This window comes from Lutra lutra, chromosome 6 (genome assembly GCF_902655055.1).
Source record: "Lutra lutra chromosome 6, mLutLut1.2, whole genome shotgun sequence".
Classification (NCBI taxonomy): domain Eukaryota; kingdom Metazoa; phylum Chordata; class Mammalia; order Carnivora; family Mustelidae; genus Lutra; species Lutra lutra.
In genome coordinates, this window is record NC_062283.1 from 26140728 (window position 1) to 26146346 (window position 5619).

Consider the following 5619-nt stretch of genomic DNA (forward strand, 5'->3'; position numbering starts at 1 on the left):
TGGTCCCCATGCTGTTAATGGACCAATCTGGGGCTTTCTTGATCTTGAGTTAGACCAGGCATTTGCTAGAGACTCAGTACCCAACAGCAGTGTGCTTTCCCTGTGTTGTGCTGTGAGAAGCTTTCATAGGTGGGTGGGGCCTGTAGTCAGATAAGTTGTCTGCTCCCAGCCCAGTGTTAGGGCCATAGTCAGACTTATATATGTGGTTATCTTTCTCTGTGTGGGGGGTAGGAGTTATTTTGAAGTGATGCTGTCTCCTGTTGGGGCTGCTTGCACACTGTTAAGATTGTGGCACTGTTTTGGATGGGCCAACTAAAAGCATATTGGAGGGGGCAGATCTGCAATGTGATTGGGGGTGGGATGCACAGTATTTACAAGGTTTATGCCCTGGTCCTCTGGGGGAGCAGACCTGTAGCACAGGGACTGAGGCAGACCTGGCTGGAACAGGTGGATCTGCTGAAGCACAGCCCAGGGGGAGGTTGGTGGTGTTCGCAAGTTAGGTAGAAAGTGTTGGCACCAAGCTAGTTCCTGCAGGTGTCCCTGTATCTAGGCTGGGGGTTGGAGAAGGGAAATAGCACATGCCATCTCCTTTATTCTTAGATATCGGTCCCTCTGAGACATGCTCTGAGATTATTAAACAACTTTCTTTCCTGTATGCCACAAGTGTTTTTCAAACTACTGCTTCTAAACTGTATCTCCATGGGCTCTTCATTGTACTGTCTCTTTAAGGGCAGGGACTCAGTTTCTTCTCGCCCTCCCAGCTCTCCCAGAGCTGAGCCCACTTATTTTTAAAATTCAAGGTATTAAGCCCCATTGGTTGTAAGAACTCATGAAATTTGGCCCCTCTGGTTTTAGAAGCAAATGTTATGAGGATTTTCTTCCCTTGTCAGGCTCCCAGGTGTGATAGTCTGTTCTCCTCCCTTTCCATGTCTGTGGGCCTCTCTCTTCTGTGGGCAATCCCTATAGGTCCGTTTAGTTCCCTACCACATTTCCACTCTTCCTACCTCTTCAATGTGGCCTCTTTTCTACATTTAGTTGTGGAGTTTGTTCTGTCGGTCTTTGAATTATTTTCTGGGTTATTTATACCAATGTGAGTGTTGTATAGTTGTATCTGTGAGCTAAGGGTCCTCCTACTCTTCCATCTTTCTGATTTACTTCCCAGAAAAAAAAATATATATATATATATATAAAATCTAAAAAATATTTACATTTTTTATCTTTAAAGTAAAGTGGAGACAACATGAGATTCTAACTTTTGCATCAAATACTTGACTTGAAAAACTGAAATCATCCTCTCTGGACCTCCTCTGAAAATACTGGACATTTAAAGAGAGTTGAACTGTTTGGATCAATGCAAAAAGCTCCTGGCAGAGACTTTTGGAAAATGTTCACTTGAAAGTAGCAAAACTTTGTGTCATATAAGTTTTGTCCATGAGATGGCGCTGTTGTGCCACAAAAGGAAACTTCCCTTTTTCTTATAGCTCTGAAAACCCCAAGAACACTTGAAAAAAGAGAGTAGGTTCTGGGGCTCTGTACAGCATGGTGATTATAGTTAACAATACTGTATGATGTATTTACAAGTTGCTAAAAGAGTAAATCTTTAAATGTTCTCACCACAAAAAAGAAATGGTAATAGAGGTATCACTACTTTGGCAATCATTTCACAATATATAAGTGTATCAAATCAACATATTGTACACCTTAAACTTACACAATGTTATATGTCAATTATGTCTCAATAAAGCTGGAGAAAAAAAGAGAGGTCACACTACCCCATCCCAAAATACCCTTATTTTTCCATAAAATCTGAAGACTGCTTCTGACCTCATGTTTTGAGCAGGCAAATGGCTTTCTTCCAATGTTTATACTGCACACATTCACTTGAATCCAGTTGTTTGCAAAGTGTATGTTTCTACCATTTTCTCAATGTCTTCTCTGGGGCTGTTTTATTTTTGAGGCTAATCTTGTCTATCTGCCCGGATGAAAATAATTCTGGAATGGCGGGAAGGGGTCAGAGGTGTTGCCACAGTATCTAGAGCTGCAGACTTCTATTGCATCTCAGTAGCCTTTTGACTGATAATAGAGAGGGCTGTCCTCATGGCCAAGGCAGGAGCAAGAAGTACTAGTCCTCTCATGGCAGGGCTCTGAGAAGGAGAGGCATTTCCTCCTGTGCTCCACAGATCAATTCCTTTTCCTTTTTTCTTTTTTTTCTGATTGTAGTAAGATATATTTGGCTAATTGAATTTAAATTTAATAAAGCCCTAAGTTAATTGTAATTAACTTAGGGCTTTTTTTTAATTTAAATTTTTAAATTTTTAAATTTTTTTAAAATTTAATTTTTAATTTTAATTAAAATCTGTAATTTTAAAGAACATCTTTTATCTATGCATATATATTTATATGATACATACACATATATGCAGCATGTATAAGAGATGTTTCATGAATTGTATGTGACTATGCATAGGTTAATAGGAATTTTTTCATTCAGGTTAATGGTCCTGGCTCTCAGTTTCTCCATATCTCCTTCCTGAAATGTTGTGTGTCCACAGTCAAGACTCTGGTAAAGACATGCTGAGAAGGGCATGGCCAACCAGAGTATAAAAACATTTTTACACTCACTAAATTATACATGATGGAAAATGTCTCTCTCTTTCCTCAAAATTTTCTTCAGAGACTTTTCCTAAATGCTGAAAGAGCTTGGAGTTCTAGCTGTCCATTCACCAACTGTGCAACTTCACATTTGTCTAAACTTCCTGTGATTAAGTCAAGAGGCCTGAGGTGAAGATTACATGAAATAATGTGTGCAAAGTCTTTGATGATAGAGTGTATTTAACATTCTACCTGGAGGGCAAGGGTATTAATATCCGGAGACAGTGGGCCAGAGCAGGAGAGTGTGATTGTCCATGATCATCAGGCAGAGCTGGATTTGGGAATACATTCCTTAATTTCTACAGTGTTATTACTCAGGTGGAAAAGAAATAGAGACAGTCTCTTGTCTCCCTATCATTGGCAGTTTCCATAAGGATCCTGGCTGAAGAGTTGTGAGGGTCTGACTCTCAGCGGGTTCTGAAGAAAGAGCTACATAGGGCAGGTAGGGCCCTGAGATATTCTCCTCACTCTTCCCAAGCAGTGAATCCATTTTTTGGGTAGGTTCCATACAAAGAACAAACATCCAATCTTATGTACTGAGATTGATGCAAGCAAGGGCCTTTTATTCTTGGCCAAATGGGTGGTGAACAACACTTCTTTGTAGTAATCTCTAGCAAACCTTTGTAGCAATAGGTATGAATGATTCGAGACAGTTTTACTATGGATTTTTTTCCATAGATTTAAAAGGTAGAGAAAATTTAAACAATTAAATCTAAGATAGTCAGGTACTTCAGATGAAAATGCTTTAAAGAGTGGAGCTGACAGGGTGCCTGGGGGCCTCAGTTGGTTGAACACACGACTCCTGACTTCGGCTCAGGTCATGGCCTCAGCATTGTGAGATCAAGCCCAGCACTAGGCTCTGTGCTGGGTGTGGAGCCTGCTTAAGATTCTGTCTCTTTCTCCCTCTGCCCCTCCCCCCTGCCTCTCTTTCCCTCTCTAAAATATAATTTAAAAATCAAAGTTAAAAAACATTTTAAAAGAAGAGTAAACCTGGGTAATGGAAACACAATGGAGGTATCTTATTTCTATATTCAAGAACTCTGTTTTGCTTAATTGTGTAGCAGAACTAGTGTTCTGGCCAGAAAGAGGAAAGCCAATCTTATATCTACAACTATTTGAAGAAACATAATCCCCAAAACAATAACAACAACTACTCATATACAATTAAGAGTGTGTGTGTTTTTTCATTTGTTTACACAAAGCAGGCATTTGAACAGGTAAGGGAAAGTGGGGAATCTGATGGGTTAACATATGTCAACTTTGTTTAGTTTCGAGGATTCAGGATTATGCATCGTCTAGTCTTCCCTGGGAATGCAAGTGTCCATGGTCACACAGGATCTCTAATACCATGATTTACACCCACATCCATTACAATTGACAAATACATTAGCTCACATACAACAGGAAAAGGACAACCCTTCAACTCAGATCTGCCTTAGCCAAAAGCCACTTTTCTTTCCTGCCCTCTTCACTAATAGTGATAATGTACATTAAAGGTTTTTCAAGACCATAAACAAAAAAATATGGCTTATATACTTCCTATGTGATTCTATTGTCTTTGTTTCCCTCCTTGCTTCCCCAGATTTCGTGGACCTAATTCCACCTATTATGCATTGAAATGCCTTCCATGTGCACCACACCTTGACTGATGATTTCTGGAGTGTGAATGTCAAAGTTTTGTATTTTACCCAGAAGCTCTTTCTGGACTTTCAAGACCATTAACAATAAGTGCCAATACTTGTATAGCATTTTGTGCAAACAGGGTCATAAGTGCTTTAAGATGTATTAAGTTATTACTCTGCACAGCTATCCATGAAGCAGGTACTCTTACCAATCCACTTCATAGATGAGGATACTGTGGCACAGTGAGGTTAAGTTACACCCCCAAAGTCACACAGCTGTTATGTGCCAGAGCTGGGACTCAAACCAGTATTCAGACTCTAGAGCTCAGGTTCTCAACCACTATTCTTTTTTAAAAAATATATATTTAAATTCAGTTCAATTAACGTAGAGTGTATTATTAGTTTCAGAGGTAGAATTTAGTGATTCATCAGTTGTATATAACACCCAGTGCTCATAACATCAAGTGCCCTCCTTAATGCCTATCACCCAGCTACCCCATCCCCTGACCCACCTCCCCTCCAGCAACCCTCAGTGTGTTTCATATAGTTAAGAGTCTCTTACAGTTTTTCTCTCTGTTTTCATCTTATTTTATTTTTTCTTCCTTTCCCTTATGTTCATCTATTTTGTTTCTTAGATTCCACATATGAGTAATATCATATCATATTTGTCTTTCTCTGAGTGACTTATTTCACTTAGCATAATGCTCTCTAATTCCATCCACATTGTTACAAATGGTACAATTTCATTCCTTTTGATGGCTGAGTAATATTCCATTGTGTGTGTGTGTGTGTGTGTGTGTGTGTGCGCGCGCGCGCGTGCACCCATGTCCGCGTGCGTGCCCACGTTCCACATCTTCTTTATCCATTCATCTGTGTATGAGCATCTGAGATCTTTCCATATTTTGGCAATCATTCAACCAGTACTCTTTACCACCTTTAAATTAAAACTAAATTAAAATTCTAAATCCCATTTTCATATATAATTTGGATTATACCCAATCTAAATGTAATCCCACCCTCTATGGGCACAACCACTAGACAGCAATCAAGGCACCAGGTCTGTTGTCCTCCTTGTAGGCTGTGCTAAAGCAGATCAAAGAGAAGTATCAGTGAGTCCTGTCCACTAGGAAGTAGCCAGAAGCCTTCCAGAAATCACAAAACCCGATGTCTGTCTTAGCAGTGAGGATGTCTCTAGACTTCCAACTCAAACATTCAGAATCATTTCTGTGTCACAATTTAGGCCACCACAATCAGGGGAAAAATAGCAAGATGCGAGATGTCAAAACCTGCAGAGCAGATTTAGGAAAACAGCAGTTCTTCAAGGAGCATCAAAGTGTGCCTTTTT